The sequence below is a fragment of the Ursus americanus genome, chromosome 7 (genome assembly GCF_024610735.1).
Source record: "Ursus americanus isolate L20-20 chromosome 7, mUrsAme1.1.p, whole genome shotgun sequence".
Taxonomy (NCBI): domain Eukaryota; kingdom Metazoa; phylum Chordata; class Mammalia; order Carnivora; family Ursidae; genus Ursus; species Ursus americanus.
This window is the reverse complement of record NC_142133.1, coordinates 18,895,653-18,915,453: the sequence shown is the minus strand read 5'-3', so window position 1 is coordinate 18,915,453 and position 19,801 is coordinate 18,895,653. Positions and strand designations below refer to the sequence as shown.

Below are 19,801 nucleotides of genomic sequence, written 5' to 3'. Positions count from 1 at the left end.
GACTGTCTCTGGTGTGTATTCTTTATTATAATTATATATGATTATATGTATATTAATACACACTCATATATGTTTTTATAGCTGCATAGAAGTGTTGATCACAGTGGTCAGAGAGATGGAGAAGAGGTAAGACTCCGAAGTCTGGAGTGAGCAGCAGGAGCTGAGACAACTTTGATGTGGAAAAGTGAGGCAGGCTTGGGGATGAGAGGAATTGGGTAGAGAAGGGAGTAAGTCTTTCACAGGTGGAGAAAGTCAGAAATATTTGAGACCCAAATGAGTGTAGAAACAGAAAGACGAAGGGTGTGTATGCTTAGGGGACCGACAATGGCTATATGTGTGTGTCTTCAGCTGGTTTTTACTCCTGTAAGTGACAATAGCCTTGCTTTGTACGGAGTTCACCAATATTTATTGAGGTGTCCCCTTCTATTCCAGGCAATGTGCTTCTCTCTTTTATTCACTGACTATAGTTCTAAATGCCTTAAGATAAAAAATAGGAATCAAATCCAAGTTTAATGGATCAAAATTTGTCATCATTGAGACTATGTAAGAGACACTGCAGGCTGTGTCAGAGGCACATTCTAAATATGTTTGAGCACTGGTAGCTTCTTCATGACAAATTTCAAAGGGTCTGCTTTGAAGGGAACAATATTCATTTTGATCTGTAAGTTCTGGTATGTTTCATGGGGAAAAATCTGTCATATCGCTTTTTTTTTTAAATTTAATTTATTAGAGCGCGCACAAACAGGGCAGTGGCAGGCAGAGGGAGAAGCAGGCTCCCTGCTGAGCAGGGAACCCCACGTGGGGCTCAATCCCAGGACCCTGAGATCATGACCCCAGCCGAAGGCAGCTGCTTAACCGACTGAGCCACCCAGGCGCCGCTGTCATATTACTTTTTAGCTACACATTACCTAAGTCGGTCTTGAGTTTTCTAAAGGCATAATTTTTGTGGCCTTGATCCTGGGTAAGCCCACTCAGAACTCTTAAGTGCTTTTCTGAAGTGGGAGCATCAGAACTAACTGTGAGGCAGTGATCAGTTCGGACCAAGGGCTGCAGAGACTGACATGGAACCTGCCTTTAAATTTTTATTAATATATTTCAGAACTTGTTAAAGGTTGAAAATGACTGATGATGCTTTAAAGTAGGGATCAGCATTTTTTTTTCTTTAAAGGGGCCAGATAGTAAATGTTTCAAGCTAATGGGCCATAGGCCTCTGTCGCAACTACTCCATTCTGCTATTGGATGCTTGGATGCAAAGGCCACCTTAGACGGTATTTAAAGGAGCAGGCGTGGCTGTGTTCTAATATAACTTTATTTACGGACACCGGAATGTTACTATTACATAGCTTTCACATCTTACAAAATAGTTTTCTTTCTTTTCAATGATTTAAAAGTGTAAAAATCCTTTGCTCACCAGCAATACAAAAAGAGGGGATGGGTTATCCCATGACCTTAGTTTTTGACCTTTGACTTCAATGAAGACACGAGCATTTGGGAATTCCCCACGTGGAAGGCTGGGAACCTGCAGGCTGCCCTCGGAGTTGGGGCAGCTTCCAGGAGCCTTGCTGTGGGTGAGTTATCTGCAGCTCTGGTGTAAAACATTTCAGGAGTCCCATTAAGGTTTAATAAGCTGGCGAAGGAGCAGCAATGCTGTGCATTAGAACCTTCCCTGGCTGCTGTGAAAATGCTTACTCAAGTCTCTGTAGGCCCCGTAAATACCAGGTCCTTCGGAGGCCCCTTTGTGTAGATGAAACGGGGTGCTAGAATTTATTTCTCCTGTAACTTAAGTTCCCGGACACACCAACTACACTTGCAGTTTTCAAATAAAAGTCGGTTTGGATTTATTTAGAGGCTTTGCCCTCATGGAAGAAATATCCGAACAATATGTCTGAGAGTGCAGGATACTTGTCTCTTGAAAATTCGGCAGGCCTCCGGCATGGTTAAATTACTTCAAGCTGGTACTGGGGACATTCCTGTGTGACTCACAGGAGGATGGCCTTTCCGTGGGTTCCTGACTTCCAGGGATAATGCCTCTCTAGAGGTAGGTTTATGGATCACAAAGGCAGCGTTGAACATCTGGCCAACTTGTTTTCTCTCCTTGGCAAAGTATGGCCTGTTTAATTATTTCTCTGAGTCTGGCCAAATGCCCTTCGATGCCTCACATAGAATGGGTGCCCAAGCAAGCAGTTGGGGGGACAGTTTAAGCTAAAATCCTTCCTTGTTCTTAAATAGCTCCTCATATTTCATTTTGGTACTTGAAGGAGAGGAGTGCTCTAATGGATACATGCGTCTGGGAACACAACGCAAAACAAAACAGGATTATTTGCGGAAACTGTTTAGTTCCTGGGAGTCGGAAAGCCCATGAGCCAATGTTTCCTAACACCAGATTTTTTTACCCCTTAATTCAGAGCCTTATTTATTTATTTCTTTATTTATTTATCCTTTCAACTCTGGCAGTTCAGCTCCAGGAGCAAAATGAAAAATCCCTTTCCCTCCTATAGTAAGTATACACTGGCATGATTACACTGGAGGGTTTCTCTCTGCTATCTTTCTAGAAATAGAAATACTCTGCTGTCACGTGGCTGTATTACAGCCACATTCGGCGGGTAATGGTATCTCAGCTGCAGGCAAACGGGCCCCGAGATAAAACGCAGCCTCCTATGCCAGCCTCGTGTGAGGAAAGTGCTCATTAGTCAGTCAGACTGTCGACCGTGTAAGGCAAAGCGCCTTCTAAGCCATGGCGTGCGTTCCCTGGCCCCACTCTCTGTCCAGAGGAGACCTGATGTTGCGAGTGTTGTTTATTTCTTTAAATACTAAATCTATTTCTCTGTTGCTCCAAACTAGCACTCCGAACTGCAGAGCAGTCCAAAGCAGTAGATTATCAGGCACCCACAAGACCGCCTCCCTTCTTCTCTGCTGTACAGTGTGAGTGTGAAACCTGTGTCTCTGCCTCCTTCACTGAGATCCCCTGGCCCTACTGGCTTGACAACCCAGGAACCTAGCATTATCTTCTATCTTCCTGCAGACGTTGTTTTCTCCATTATGAATCAGAAGAAAGGTTCACATAGGACAATTCTAATGATTACAGTCAGGCACAGGCCTGAGATTATGCCCATCATTTATACCAGGGAATACCCACACTTTTTAAAGAGGATATTTGGAGGCAAGTGTGACTCTTAAAAATCTGTATTTTCTGGCTCTCTTGTTACCTACCGAACAACTAATGCAAAGCAGACCCAATTGAATAAATTGTTTGTGTTTGGCAGTTTGTGAAAAAGGTCTTCCTCAATTTTGGATAAAGTACTGGGTAAATGAAATAATTAAGTGCCATCTGAACGTTTTGGGAGGAGAAAAAAAGCGCTGCTTGCTTGTCATTATCTTGCATCCGCAAGTTTCTCTTGTTGATTTTTCCTTTCTTGGTTCTAAATGTGAACTTGGAGAGTTTGTGCTTTTCCATACATGTGTGCATTAGGGACAATATCTGGTACTATTTCTTCAGAATAAATCTGAAAACTGTTTTTCACTATCGTACTTAATTATCTTCCTTTATTGTCTTCTAAAACCATCTTCCAATTTCATTTAAAAATTAATTTCTAATTGTTTCTCAGCATATAAGTACCAACAATAACTGGGTTGGCTCAGGAAACATTACCATTTGTGGTTTAGAATTCTGAATATTGCCTTTTTTCTTGTAAAAAATTAATGAATTTGCCAAAGGTTAGCTGATTATGGAATGTACAGATATCATATTTCCTTCCTATGCACCGAATTCAAGTGTCTTGATTCTATTTGAAATCAATAGCAGTGAGATGCTGTATGCTTTATAGATAAGTAATTTATATACATGGCTATTTATAAGTTATATAAATGTGTTTGTAATGCATATATTTGCAATATGTACTTCAGTTTAATTTAAGACCTTGATTACTTAGCCCTGCCCTGAAAATTCGTAGCTAATATTAAATTGCATTTAGAATTATAGTGAAATGACACTTACTTTATGTAGCAGGAAAGAAGCCAAATAATATAGAGTTTTGGCAAATACATCAAAATAGTTCCTGGTTTCTAATAAGATGTCTTCTATCAGTCTTGATTTATGTCACACACTAATATAAAAGGACAGTAGTGCATAAGTGAAGATTTCCGTGGAGAATAATACTGGAGGGGCGGAGAGGAACACATTAGGACCACAGATTGCGTATTTGTCCTAGGGGAGAACTCACCGTCGTAGGGGAAAGGAAGCCATCCAGCTTCAGATATCTTGCTTGCATTGTGAGAAAGACCTCTGACAGTTATCTCTCTTATTCTTTTTTTTTTTTTTCAGTTATCTCTTCAATAAATAGTAATGTGCAAAACTTCGATTTATTTGATGGTCAGTCCCTGGCTTTTTAACCTCAACTTGAGAGCTCTGCTGAGTTGTATATGCATTATTGCTTCACACCTTCTTAGCAGTCGGCTCTGTTTAAATGTACTCAATCTCCTTCAGCTCACCATCTCCATAACCAAACTAACTTTCTGTTCAGTTCCGTGTCAGCTGCTACTTCTCCTTTCTCAATGTATTGACAGTCACCACTAGGTCAGCAAGGTCAGAAACCCAGGAATTGTCCTACACGTCTCACCTTTCTTACTTGTCTCAAAGCTTCTCCATCACTGAATCTTGTCTGTGGTCTTTTCTTAAAATTTCTGCACGTAACTCCCTCTTCATTCTAACCTTGACTGTTTTAGTTTAGGAATCTGTTTCTTCTCACTGGGATTGGTGCAGTCACCTCCCTAAAAGGTATTCTTTCTAGTTTTATGTCACTCTGAATCATCTTTATGTCTTTACTGTGGATTTTCTCACCTCATCAGTATTGCTATGTGGGGGTAGGCAGTTCTTTGTTATAGAGGGCTGATGGGTGCGTTGTACGATGTTCAGTGACATCCCTAGCCTCTATCCTCTAGATTCCAGTAGCACTTCTCTCCCAGCTGTGACAACCAAAACTGTTTTCAGACATTGTCAAATGTTCCCTGGGAGCAGATTGCCCCCCATTTGACAACCATTGCTTTAGTCCCATTATTAAATACAACTCCTAGCAAATAAGTATTCAGGAAGTGTTTGATGAAAAGTTTATTGATATGATGCAGCATAATTACATGCTGTTTAAACATCCAAGAGAAAGATTTCTCTGAGTTTTTGTTTGGATTGGACATTAAGTAAATCTTCAAACACATATTTAAGCTGTGTACCAATAATACATACTTTTATTTCAGGCACCTCCCTCTTTGTTGTGTCTGCACCCCACCTCTACCAGTTCAGGGTCCGTACTCCAACAGGAGAGCGCCTTAGTGCCCATTCGTTTTACAAGATCATTTACAGATCAGTCTATCAGGAAATGATAGTCTAGAAATGTTTCTGGGTCGCAAAGAAAAAAATTTAATACATATGAAATAATATTTTAATACCACTTCTTAAATGAATAAAGCAGGCTGTAACTTATGGGAAATTGAATCTTCTAATCAGCAACTAGTACTTATTTTCATTTGTTTAAAATGTAGTTTTATCTACCATGTGGTAGACTAGGAGAATGATAATATTTGGAAACAGAGACCAGACCATTTCATTATAATCCATCTGTGCCCCAATGAAGAGTGTACCCTACAGTCAGATAATAGAAAGCAAACTTATCTTGAGACTTGCTATAGTTAGTCATCTTCCCTCTGCTGCAGCTCCTATCTTAGGGAAATAAGACTTACTAACATTCAGACGATGTAAGCTCTGAGCAGTGTCAAGAAGAAAACATTCCTTCAAATACTGGTTAACATCTAAAATAAAAATTGTGTAAACACCCTTTTGGAGGACAACAATAACAAATCTTTATCCGTTGGAAGTTCCTTTCCCCCATAATATTTTCCATGCTTACTGATACTGAAGATATATTAAAAACCGTAGTGAAAGATTAAATATACATTCATTATCATGTTGGGGAAGAATGTAGAAAGGAAAGACATTATCTGATTAAGTTTGAATTCAGGAAAGTATAGGAATAATGTTAAATGTGGGACATAAGTGCACAAAGCATGTAGGTACTGAATAATCCAGTGGCCTGGATTATTTTTATTTGATTTTGTATACTTGTTTAAAAAGTAGTGAGGCTCTAGCTCAATGAAATGATAAGGCGAAGTAGTTTATAAGCTTATACCTATTGGTGATCATGATTTTTAGAACATTGTAAATTGGCAAGTAACTTCATTAAACCATAGGGAGTTCTATTCATCAATCCTTTGCACTGAAATGCCAAACTCAACATAAGTTAATGTACAATGATGATGATGATGATGTTAAGAAGAGGTAGAAGCGGAAGCAGCAACAGCAATGAGATTATTACAAAATGCCACGCTATTTCTTAGGGGCTAAAAATAATTTCCCAATTATCAAGAGAACACTGAATTTCAAACTCTAATTTTATCTTAATACTTCTGAGATAATGTGAATTCATATATATTTATAGGAACTCTTTGAAGTATCTTTTCAATTATACAGCAATCACTTTTCCTCGGGATTTTGTAATGTATTCACAGAGATAACAATAGGATGTAAGAGATTTTTCTAGTTTTTTTGTTTTGTTTTGTTTTCTTTGGTTTGGTTGTTTGGCTGGTCCTTGTGGTTTATCGGTTCATCTTCCATCCCTTTGAATAACATCTACGGCACATTTATACATCCCGGTATTCTATACTGCCTGGTTGATTCCTTCCGTTACTAGATCACTGGTTTGTTTTCCATATATTTTCTACTGGGTATAGACCTTTGCTTAGGTAGCTTTTGGTTAAAATTTTCTATGTTACTTTTCGTAACAGTTGCGAGTTCAGAGTTTTTCGTTCCGTTATGGATTGCTGTTTTTTTCCAGCTGTTTCAGTTGCTTTTGTTTGCTGAAAGGTGAGCTATATGGGTGTTTTTGAAATTCTTTTTATATGGGTATTCCTGTAAGTGAAGGACGGAAAGATATATAATGCCCTAGCAAGTGAATGCGAGTAGAATGAACACCAAATTTATAGAAATATTTCACAAAGTGAAATTTCGTGAAATTATTTCTGAAGACTTTTTGTATATTGAAACATTTAAATTACTATCTTCTTTTTTAAAAATAAAAAAAGATCTTTCACTTGGTTTTAAAATACCAAATATTATATAAAACAACAATCTCCTGCCTCATCCTGCAGATTTTCCTATGTTGAATGGAAGGAGGCGTGTTAGGTGCAGCAGGAGCCTAGAGTTCTGTTGGTGGCTGAGAACTGAGTGGAGAGAAAGCATTGACTGACTACAGTGTACTCTGTGGTAGGCTTTCTCCTAGGTGCTGGGGATATGATGGGGAACAAAAGATAGTCTTTGTTCTTACAGAGTGTATACCCATTGTGGGAGACAGCCATCATAAAAACAATTCAAAATATGTAGCAATTTTAAAACTATCATAAGTGTCAAAGAAGAAGAACTTAGGATGCTATAAACTTACATAATAGGAGACTCTGATCTCATGGGGGAGGCCAGCAAAGGCTTCCATAGAGGACTGTCATTTAAAGTGTGAAATGCCGGGTGAGTGGGAGTTCATTAGGCAAAGAGGGGAGAAGTCCTGGGTAAGAAAGTCCAGGCTGGAGATGCCTGGGTGGCTCAATCCGTTAAGCGTCTGCCTTTGGCTCCGGTCATGATCCCAAGGTCCTTGCTTGGTGGGGAGCCTGCTTCTCCTTCTGCCTCTGCCTGCCGCTCCCCCTGCTTGTGCTCTCTCTCTCTTTCCCTCTCTGACAAATAAATGAATAAAATCTTGAAAGAGAGAGAGAGAGAGAGAGAAAGAAAGAAAGAAAGAAAGAAAGAAAGAAAGAAAGAAAGAAAGAAAGAAAGAAAGGAAAGAAGGACAGTCCATCCAAGCTGGAGGTATAGCACAGGCACAGGCCTTGAGGCATTGGAAGAAAGAACTCTTTTAAGGAACTGAAATGTTACTGTTGTCGTTCATCAATAGCTGAGAATCCTCAAAGGATGCTGCATCAGTACTGTATCAAATGATCACTGTGATTTCCAAGGGAAAGCACTCTCTCAGTCTTGCATATGCAGTGAAAGCTCAGCATCATAGCAACCCTTAATACCACTTGTTGTGCATACTTGTGGTTCTTTTCTTGGTGTGGGGAGGAAAGGATGGAAAACATTTGTCTTAAAAAAAGACTTACTCTGATCGGAAGTAGAACAAGGGGCGGGGGGGGGAGCAAAGAAAAAATAGCACGAGAGGGATGGAAGAAGGGAGAGCTTAAGACATTTGCCTAGAGTTGTCCAAATCCAGCCTTGAGGACAATAAGCATGGAGTTTCTGATGAGACTGGGTAAGAGGACAGGCCCTGTTAATAGGGGCCATTGGTGATGTCTGTTGAGGAATTTGGTATTACAAGGGAGAGCATACATTAAATCATAAGCTCTGGTTTTAGACTCAAATATATAACAGTTATGTATAGCAGAAAGGGAAAAAAGTTAAAAGAAAAATAAACATATACAGGACACCAGATATCCTTCCATTTAAGGAGTAACTGGCAAATTATTAAGATGGTGCCTTCTTCAGTCTTCATAAAGGACACCCAATGTTAAATTCAACTTCCTTGTTCAAATTAAAGTCTTAAATTCTACACCAGGAAAGGAAGTTATTGATTCATTTTTGGCAAGTGCATTTTGTATTTTTAACGAGAAAGATATTTAAGATTACAAGCAGGCTCGAGTTTGAGGACTCTTGCTCATTCCTTAAGCATTTCCATCAAAATACTTAAATGAATCTTGAGGAATAGTTGCTTTTATGTTGTTGAAGAAAAAGCATTTTCTTTTTTGAGTATCCTAAAAGCTGGCTATTTACAAGAAGTTAGAGACTATTTATAGAATAGACAAAACAAAAACAACAGCAATAACTAACACTTGTATCATACTTGGCAGTCTATGGAGGGATTCCACATCCATTAGCTCATCTGACAATTCTTTCTGATTTTTATTCATTCCACCCTTCCTGTGTGCTAAGCAGCCCAGAAGGCTGTTGGGGCAACAGTGAAGAAGGCACACACTGCTTGCCTCTTGCTTCACACAGCTTATAGTTCTCAAAAATACAGGGCGAGAGGTGAGTTTTACATTATTCCGTTACAGATAAATAATCCACGACTCAAAGTTGGAACAAGTATCTGTGGTGAAAAGAGGTCTTTCTGGCTTAACTTAAGCCAAAGAAGATGTTGATTTGGTTAGTCTCTGTCTTCAAAGTGAGATCAGGGTTGATAGTGTTGTTAATTGATAAATTACACTTAAAACATGTGTCTCTCTGTGGGTCTCACCCACTCAAAATTAATTTGGTTGCTCCAATTAGTCATCAAACAGTGGAAGAAATGTTAACTTGCATTTTACTTGGAATTCATATTTTCAAAGAATTCATCTGACTTCACGTTATGAAAGGAGATAAAAATATAAAAATAGAAAGTAAACAATATGACCCAAATTACACCATTTATTCCAAACTTGGAATTATATCTTAGTATGAGGCTGTGATGAATGACTTAAAAATACTGCACATTGCCAGCTGAGTGACCTGCCTAAAATTAAATATAACTGTTTCTCTCCTTGGCTTAAAACTATTTAGTGGATTCCCATCACATAAGTCCTAAATTTCAGAATCCTTTGTGTGGCATAACAGCTCTTTATGACATAGGCTTTGCCTACCTTTCCGGTAACATCTTCTGCTTCCTACTTCTCACTTAATGTTCCAAAAATGCGAGTATAAAACACAGGTGGAGAAGACCATAAAACTAAAAAAATAATAACTCAAAAACAGTTTGATTAAATATATCAATGCATCATACCTCAGGTATGAAATAGAAGTTTGCTTTAGGTAAATAATTTTATGATAAAAGGGGAATCAATTTCTCAATAGTAATGCGTATTTTTCTTTAGGCCAAACAATTTAAAACTCTTGCTTAATTGATATGTTTATTGTGAAGGTGTTTGAGAAAGAATTTGGGTTTTATTCTGCTGACAAACTAGTTTTGCTTTATGATTTGAACAGTGAAAAGTTGTAGACTGGTGCGAATACAAGGTCTACAGGAGTGTCCCACCTAATGAATTTGAGACAGTTGGATCTGTTTTATTATTTTTAATTTAAAAAATGCTTTTAACAACAGGTGTTTGTTGTTTATGTTTTTCTTTTTTGAGGGGTGCTTTATTTTGTTTTTTTAATTATTATTTTTTTTATTTTTTAATTCCAGTACAGTTAATGTACAACGTTAATTAGTTCAGGTGTGCAGCGTAGTGATTCAACAGTTGTATGCATGACTCCGGGCTCGTCAGGTTGAGTAGATCTCATTTGTTCGGTTCTTACGAATCTGAATTCCCGGATTAATTGGAAACAGTTTGTCTTTAAGCTCTTGGTTTGCGGAAGAGGACCTCTCCCTTCCTTCCTTAGGGCAGGGACGAGGAGCACACTTTTATCATTAATAGTGTCCAGTATTTATATGATACTTTTCAATTCATTGCCTCATTAAACTCCATAGCCCCATTTTTAAAAAGTAACTTTACTTTGATTATAAAAACATAGTTTAAATCTAAACAGACTGTCATTTTCACTCACCAAGCTCTCTGTAGCAGATACATGTTCCCAGCACAAAAAAAGGAAACAAGGTTTTGATGATGCTGTTTTACCATTTTGGATTTTTTTAAAAAAAGATTTATTTATTTTAGAGAGAGAGAGTGTGCATGTGAGCATACAAACAGAGGGAGAGGCAGAGGGAGAGAGAGAAGTCAAGCCGACTTCAGCCCCCCTGCCCCCATCCGGCTCTGAGCCTGAAGGGAGGATTTGACCTCACGACCCTGGAGATCATGACCTGGGGTGAAACCAAGAGCTCTATGCTCAACTGAAGGAGCCACCCAGGTGGCCCTACCATTTTGGATTTTTGATATAAAATAGTAAAGATGCAATTTACCTTGGCCCCTCTTTAACATGGCCCCAAAATATAAATTTTTAACCCAAACTTATGCTTGTTCAAAATGTGTTCTAAATCTCCAGTTCTTAAAAATAAACAAACAAAAAGCAAAACAACAACCAAACAAACAGAAAACCCTCTTCCTGATCAATATAGTCTTTTCTGAGGAGAGTCTCTGAAGAGCATCTTTTGTCCTCTTTGGATTTAGGAAATAGTGAGTTAGGGATCCCAAACTACTAATTAATGTGCCTCAGAGAGTTTGAATGATGGTATTGTCTGTGATTTAATATTAGAGAGTAGTTGACCATTTATTAACCCTGTACCATATTTGTCGTGGGTTATCCTCACAGTGTTCTTCAGGGGAGATATTTATTATTCCCATTTTATAGACGAGTAGACTGAGGTTCCACCAGGTTAAGTACAGCTTGAGATTACGTAGCTAAGCAGAGCAGAGCTGCGCTTTCAACTCCAGCCTGTTGGGCTCCCAAAGGCTAAGGTTCATCATGATTCATGCCACATGGCCATGTGATTATTATACTTTCGATAAGTGGCAGCCTCAGAAAATCTCAGGAGATTTACAATTTGAAAACTTATTGATTTAAAGCAATCGTATTAAGAATCATTTTCTAAAGTAATAATGCATTTTGTAATGTGAATAATTGACTTCTAATATATCTGCTTTGTAAGCTTAGCTTTTCTGTAGAAAGCTTTTTTTTTTTTTTTAAACCAGGAGGGAACCTGAATTAAATTTCCAGGATAAATGTGAACATTTAAAGTTAAAAGAAAGTGGCTTAGTGTAACTGCCGTTTTGGGTTATTTTAAAATTAATCTCTTGAGATCATGATGTTTTCAACCTATGTCCACTTTAACTTTTCTATTTTCTGTTGTAATTTATGAATCACTTAATGTTTTATTATCTCTACTAATTTAAAAATGATCCTTGCTACATTGTCAATAATAGTAGCTATAAAACAAATATTTTATCTTTCAAAGTAGTCCATAAACAATTACTATTTAAGGCATCGTCGCTGTCATTTATAAAATGGCAGAACACAGTTTCAGTTTGATTTACTTAAAAAGCTTCATCAGAATTGTTTCGTATGTGATTCATGTAGATTAATTAATGAATCATGGTCTTTTAATAACTTACCCAACCAACACTAATTCTTCATAGCCGTCATGATCCTGAGGCACACAACAAAAAGAATTTAACGTTGAATGGAAAAAGACAGCAAATGCATACAATATTTTTGGTTCTTTTTAGTACAGTCTATCTTTAAGCTCTTGGTTTGTAGAAGGTGACCTTTTACTTCCTTCCTTAGGGCAGGAACCAGGAGCACATTTTTATCATTAATAATAAGAGTATCTAATATTTTGAATACTTGAAAATTTCTTTGACTATTTCTAGTTTTGAATAGTTCTCTACTAGAGTCAAAAATTTTGCTGGCATGTTATGCCGAGTGCTCATTATTAAGATGCACACGATATTGATATATTTTATAGCTTTTAGACTGTTACTGTTTATTTTGGATCTATTTTCTCATTAAACATAAAATGTTAACAGCCATATTATTATAAATTTGGTGATGACCAATATCTTCATATATTTTTATAGATGGCTCTGTCATTTGACAAGCAACTGATGGGTCATTTGGTGGATAAGGTACAAGCAGTAATACCAACACCATTATTTCTATTTTGGACAGGCCAATGATTTGAAGAGTGGTTCCCAGGGAATAGGAACATGGTAACTGATAGCCACTGACAAATGATGTGACAGATATCAGGCCGTTTCTTTGAACACATATTCTTTTAAATCTTGAAGTGTAAAATAAGGGCAGAGAAACTTGAACTTGGTAAGAAGGGTGAATGAATGGCTTGTGGCATAATTGGATAAGCGTGACATTTTTTAGTTTTAGGAATTATTATTTCAAGAGTATACTTTGTAACTAACACACTACTTCTAGATTCTTTTAATGATCAGTCAGGCTGGTGAGCCATCGTTAAGTTCTTTTGTTCTTAATAATGTCTTACCAGAATTATTCCAAGAAGTCTTGGTGATACTGCTTATCTCAATCTGGTCATATTTCCCCACACTGTCATTGGATGCCACCCTATGCTTCACTGTGGAACACAAAGTGGCCTTATGCTCGGTAGGGTTGCATTGTCATCTTTCAGTTTTGATGCTTTTGTAGAATTTTTTCTGAAGTAGTAAATAAATGCCATCATACTTTAGTAGGCTGCTCTCTATTAAATGTAAATACAAAGCCCTATACAGAGCTTTTATTTAAAAAATGTAGTGGCTCCCTCTGATCCTTTGGGCCCAATTTAAGTTGTTTCTCTCAGATTATAAGTGGCCCATTAAGACATTTTTTTTTTTTTTTACAGGAGGCACTATCCATGGTCGATGTGTATGATTCCAACAGTATTTGATATTTTGAGCCATATGACAGATTCCACAGAATAACCAGTGCCTTCAAAATAAATTTCTATTGTTTATAAGCCAAAAAAAAAAAAAAAAAGAATGCTCATATTTTAACTGTCACCCAGCACATGATGGCTTCATTTTTGTTTTCCCTAACAGTGTGTTAAATAAATATTTCTAATAATGGTAGTTTGTATAGAAGGATATGGATCAAATTGAAGGTTGCATCAAAAACGTAATGAAAAACAAAGATGGAAGCATCCCCTGGGACCTCCACCCAGAAATCTATAATTTGGGGTTGTGTAAGCAGATACACAACACTGTGACCTTAAAGGCACTTTGTGTTTTAGTGGGTGTGCTACAAAAGCAGTCCAGCTCTGATCCATCATGATGATATCCTTCTAAAATAAAGTATATTTGTTACCGTCTCTTTTGAGCTCAGTGCTCAAAACAAAATGGCCTGGACACTGCATTTTTACAAGTTCCTCACTTAAAAAGAATCTCAGAGCCTTTTTGGGCTCTCGTTGGCCAAACAATATGAGCTTCCTATGTTCTTAAGAAAGCCAGAAAGCAGCAAAATAGAGTCTTCCACTCCAGATTTTTTTCCCAGTTGAAGGAAAGTCAGAATTGTTAATAGCAGGCTTTGTTTTCACGAGACTCCTTGGTTACATGTATCTTCCGAATACAAGTGTTAGGCTTATTTATTTACTTATTTATGTACTTAAAAAAAAAAAAAAAAGCTGTGTGTTTTCCATAAGGTGAAGGATTGTCTACAAAGATATAAATACCCCCTCCTCAAAATCAAAAGAAGCATCAGGAAACGTTTTTCTTTCTGCTCTTTTTGAGTGTCTTTCCTTTCTGTGGTTAAGTAAGCACTGCTTGAGTACACAGGCCATTTTACTTTAAATGTTTCCATTTTGCCTTTTAGTCTTCCAAAATGGGCCAGTAAAATTGCAGATTTTTGTTTTTTTTGCAAGGTAGTACTAAGCTCTAATAGGATCATCAGTGTCATCATGAAGTCTAGTGATTTGAGTGGTCCATTTTGCGGTAAGCAGGGCACATTAAACAAACATGACCTTTGACACAACTAGTTACACAGCAAATTCATTTCTAATATTTAATACATTCCTTTGATAACTAGCTACCCCAAATCCGGGAGACTAGGATTATCCAGTTTTCTTTTAAGTTTAAAAGAGCTTTATTAAGAGCAAACAAGGATTCCATAATTTATTAAAGAGTGAATTTCACCAAGATGGGTTAGCAATTAGACATATAAATCAATTAGAAGGGACTCAATGAATAAATAATAAATTGGCATAATAAAGTGTTAACATATTAGGGAAAGAGAAAGTTTAGGTGAGGAACCCAGTCCTTTAAATGAAGGTCAAGGCAGAGACAATAATGTTCTGAATGCTATTATGAGGGACCACCAGCCATGCATAGAAATATTTTCAGTCTGAAACTTTGAATATTGAAAATGATTTTTAAAAATATTGCCTTTGCAACCTTTTTCATGACACATCCCCAAAGGCAAGAGAAACAAAAGATAAAATGAACTTATGGGACTTCATCAGGATTAAAAGTTTCTGCACATCCAAGGAAACAGTCAGAAAAACTAAGAGGCAGCCCACGGAATGGGAGAAGATATTTGCAAATGACACTACAGATAAAGGACTGGTATCCAAGATCTACAAAGAACTTCTCAAACTCAATACACGAGAAACAAATAAACAAATCAAAAAATGGGCAGAAGATATGAACAGACACTTTTCCAATGAAGACATACAAATGGCTAACAGACACATGAAAAAGTGTTCAAAATCATTAGCCATCAAAGAAATTCAAATCAAAACCACACTGAGATACCACCTTACGCCAGTTAGAATGGCAAAAATCGACAAGGCAAGAAACAACAATTGTTGGAGAGGATGTGGAGAAAGGGGATCCCTCCTACATTGTTGGTGGGAATGCAAGTTGGTACAGCCACTCTGGAAAACAGTGTGGAGGTCCCTTAAAAAGTTAAAAATTGAGCTACCCTATGACCCAGCCATTGCACTACTGGGTGTTTACCCCAAAGATACAGACGTAGTGAAGAGAAGGGCCATATGCACCCCAATGTTCATAGCAGCATTGTCCACAATAGCTAAATTGTGGAAGGAGCCGAGATGCCCTTCAACAGATGACTGGATTAAGAAGTTGTGGTCCATATATACGATGGAATATTACTCAGCTATCAGAAAGAACGAGTTCTCAACATTTGCTACAACATGGACAGCACTGGAGGAGATAATGCTAAGTGAAATAAGTCAAGCAGAGAAAGACAACTATCATATGATTTCTCTCATCTATGGAACATAAGAACTAGGATGATCGGTAGGGGAAGAGAGGGATAAAGAAAGGGGGGGTAATCAGAAGGGGGAATGAAACATGAGAGACTATGGACTATGAGAAATGGACTGAGGACTTCAGAGGGGAGGGGGGTGGGGGAATGGGATAGACCGGTGATGGGTAGTAAGGAGGGCACGTATTGCATGGTGCACTGGGTGTTATACGCAACTAATGAATCATCGAGCCTTACATCGGAAACCAGGGATGTACTGTATGGTGACTAACATAATATAATAATAATAATAATAAAAAAATCATTAAAAAAAGTAAATAAATAAATTAAAAAAAAACATAAAACAGAAAAAAAAATATTGCCTTTGGATGTCAATATGAATATTTGTCTTTGGTATTTTTAGAAATCCAATGCATGCGCTAAATAAAGCAAGTTAGACTAATACTTGACAAATCAAATCTTTGTTGAAGTTACAGTCTGCAAATCTTTATTGATTTTCATAGAATTTTTATAAGCTATAGTTTCTTGCTGCAATAATCATCCTTCTAGTTAATAACACAAGGCTTAAACAAGTAGACTTGGTTTGCTTTGTGGCTGTTCATTTATTTTCCATTCAGGCAACTTTCTTCAGCTGTCACTCTGACATCTAAATTGGGTAGTTCATCGTAAAAGATAACATTGTTGTCCAGGAGCTTCACTTCCAATTATTTAAGACCTCTAAAGGCACAGAACAAATGGAGTGATGATATTCTTGGTGTTTAAAGAATCTTTTTTTTTTTTTTTTTTTTTTTTTTGCTCAGCCTGTTTTGTAGTAACCATGGTCAATACCTTGCCATTAAAATCATATGAAGGCTTCATAGCTATTTGGCATCAAATCTGTAACATGCGCCACACTTCTAAGCTGAGTTAAGCATACAAAGAGAAAATCTGTTGCATCAAAGCCTGTTTTTAAATTTTGACTTAGTTCACTTCTACAGAGTTAGATTTTTCTCGAACCATCACTCCAACATCTAAATTTGGTAGTTCATCATAAAAGATCACCTTGTCCAGTAGCTTCACTTTGAATTTCTTAAGACCTCTAAAGGCACAGAACAAATGGAGTGATGATATTCTTGGTGTTTAAAGAATCGGTGCTTATTTTGTCTAGTATCTTTTGCAGAAACCACAGCCATTCCCTTTAGTGGAGGAATATCACCTTTACGTTCTATTGATTCCCCATTCTAAATGGAAGAATTAACTGTTAAAGAAGATTTGATTTCTGTCATAGTTTTATTTGCTCTTTTTTTTTTCTTCCCTGCTCTCTTGTAGCCTATTTTTATTTCCTTCGTTTTTCTTTTAGCCCTTGTTTCAGAGAAGCCATATTTTCTTTTGATTTCTTGGAGACTCGAGTGTCCATAGTTTTTAACTAAATTGTGCAGGATTTTTCCCCCTGGTGTTTATTCTTCATTTGCCTTTTTTTTTTTTTTTTGTCATAATATTTACTGCTTTTTTCTATCTCTAATTTTTCACTGGGGAATGTTGTTTTCAGGGCCAAGTTTTGTTGAATGATAACGTGGGGGAAACTCAGGGAGGGAGGACTGAGGAAGCAGTCGGGTTCCTTCTCATCTCTTGTCTCATCACCTGTCTTTATCAGCACTCCTGTCCCTGTGTCTGTCTTTACTCCCGACGTAGCTGTTAGGTTCACAGTGAACTGCTGATGTCACAGGGCTTACCTGCCGTGATGTTATTTACTTCTCTTCAGCTGACCAACGTGAGAGCTTTTATTACCTACTTTTCCCCCTTATGTTGTTGAACCTGTAATCTGTTTCATGCGAAAGTAAGAACCTGTGTGTTTCCTGATTGACATGCCTCCCCAGTTCAGTGACTCTCCTGCAATTTGTCCTGACACCCAGCTGTTCCCTTTCGAGCACTTTGGTGCCTGGGGGTGTGAGACTTACCTCTGAGGGGCTCAGACTCCACTGCCCATTACCCATGGAGCTGCCTCTAACCTAGCAGCTTTGTCCTTTACCTAGGTCTAATTTTCAGGGCAATTGGAAGCACTTCTACATAGGTTGGTTGCTTCCTACTTTTATTGAGATTTCCCCCCCATTCTTCTTGTCTTTAAAAAAACCAATTGGTTGGGAAGAAAAAATGGGGGGAAAGTATGATCATTCTACCGTCTTTCACCAGAACATCCAAGTTGTAATTCTTTTATTTTTTTGCAATGCCGAATTGTCATTTAAATAATTCTAATCAATTAATTTAAAATAAATGCAACACCTGTGAATAGGTTTCTCCACTGATCTATAAATATGTTAGAATCTCTCCATGTGGCAGAAAAATATAGCTTGAGTTGTGTTTGCAAGACAGTGACCTAAAAAATCTTATTAAAATGTATCACTTGTTCTCATTGGGTTTCAACTTGTCCTAATATATTTTAACACCTTGATGGTTTAGACTGAAAGCACCATGTAAAGTAAGACTGAAAAAGAGAATAGAATTTTATGGAAATAGCCACCCCTAAAATATCCCCTGATTATAGTGCACCATTCAAAAAATAGTCGTTTTGAGTGCCCACTGGAATGTGGGGCTGAAAGAGGGGAATGGAAACAATTATCATTAATTTTTCTTTCACTGAATCTTGCTTAGGGTCCCATGTAGACAGGCAGACAAATTTTCTGAGCTCCAAATTCCCCTTCTGTGGTGAGAGATAATAGAGAATGTATATTGGTCTCTGCCCCTGGTTCCTAGCACAGAGGTCCTAAAATGCTTGTAATTTCTTAAGTGATAACAACATGAGGAACATCTCTTTTTCTAATATTGGTCTCTGATTTCTATTCCTGATGTCAAACTCCTGAAACCCTTATAATTTCCTAGGTGATAGGAGTGTTTTTTGTTCTAATGAGACAACTCTGGGTGGGCTCCTCGATGGCTCCTGGAGGAGGGCTGGTCACCAGAAAAACCAAGTCATGATTAGAAGCTTGGAATTTTCCATCTTTTCCTCCCTCATTCTCCTGAGAAGGGAGAAGAGCTGAAAACAGAGTTCATGATCAACCATGTCTATGTGATGAAGCCTCCATAAAAACCCAAGAGTTCAGGGCTCAGAGAACTTCTAGGTTGGTGAATATGTAGAGGTACTGGAGAGTAGCCCACCTAGCGAGGACATGAAATCTCTGGACCCTTCCCACATACCTTGCCCCATGTATGTCTTCTATCTGGATGTTCATCCATATCATGTCCTTTGATAGACTGCCAAGCAAAGTATTTCCCTGAGTTCTGTGAGCCCCTCTAGCAAATTAATAGGACCTAAGGAGGGGGTCGAGGGACATCTCATTTATATAACATTTATAAACATCTCATTTATAGCCAGTTGGTTAGAAGCACAGATGACAACTTGGGCTTGTGACTAGCATTTGGCATGGGAAGGGTGGGGCAGTCTTGCAGGACTGATGCTCTGTTTGGATAGATAATGTCAGAATTGAATTAAATTATAGGACACCCAGCTGGTGCTGCAGAGAATGGCTTGGTGTGGGGAAAAACCTCCGTGTGTTTGGTGACCAGAAATGAAATGTTTTATGTGAGTTGTGAAGAAGACACTCACAGGGATAAAGACCCACGTTAGGGAAGAACTGGGTTTTTCCCCTCTACAGATGGAATACTGAAGTTAAATTACCTCTGGTGATTAAAGTATCTTCCTTTCCTCTGATTCAGGGACGGTACCTTTCACTGGGTCTTTTTATGACCTGTTTCAGAGAAGAAGAGCAAAGAGGGGAGGACCTTCCTGAGTGACCTTCCTGCTTCTTTTTTCAAACTCTTTCAGTTTAAGATATTCGCTATGCCTTGATGCCAAACTTTGGGGTAAGGCGTGTTGAACCCCATTGATGTAAATGGGGGAAGTTCTATGAAACTTGGGTAAAACATGGGAGATTCTTAATTATCATGGAGGTTGGAATTTTTTAACTTTTTTAAAGATTTTATCTCTGTATGTCCAAAGAACAAAATTTGAAACCTATCTCTGTAAACCTTTGTGGGGAGAAAAAAAAAAAAAGAAAGAAGGTCAGGAGAGAGTTAATGGACAAATGTGGTGTGTGTGCGTGT

At 37.8% G+C, this 19,801-nt stretch overlaps 1 protein-coding gene across 13 annotated transcripts in view; it reads left to right on the top strand.

The window, feature by feature from the left end:
- The window catches only part of NRXN1 (neurexin 1), a 1,098,989-nt gene that overhangs the window by 737,332 nt on the left and 341,856 nt on the right, over positions 1 to 19,801 (top strand). The gene's annotated exons all lie outside the window — the stretch shown is intronic.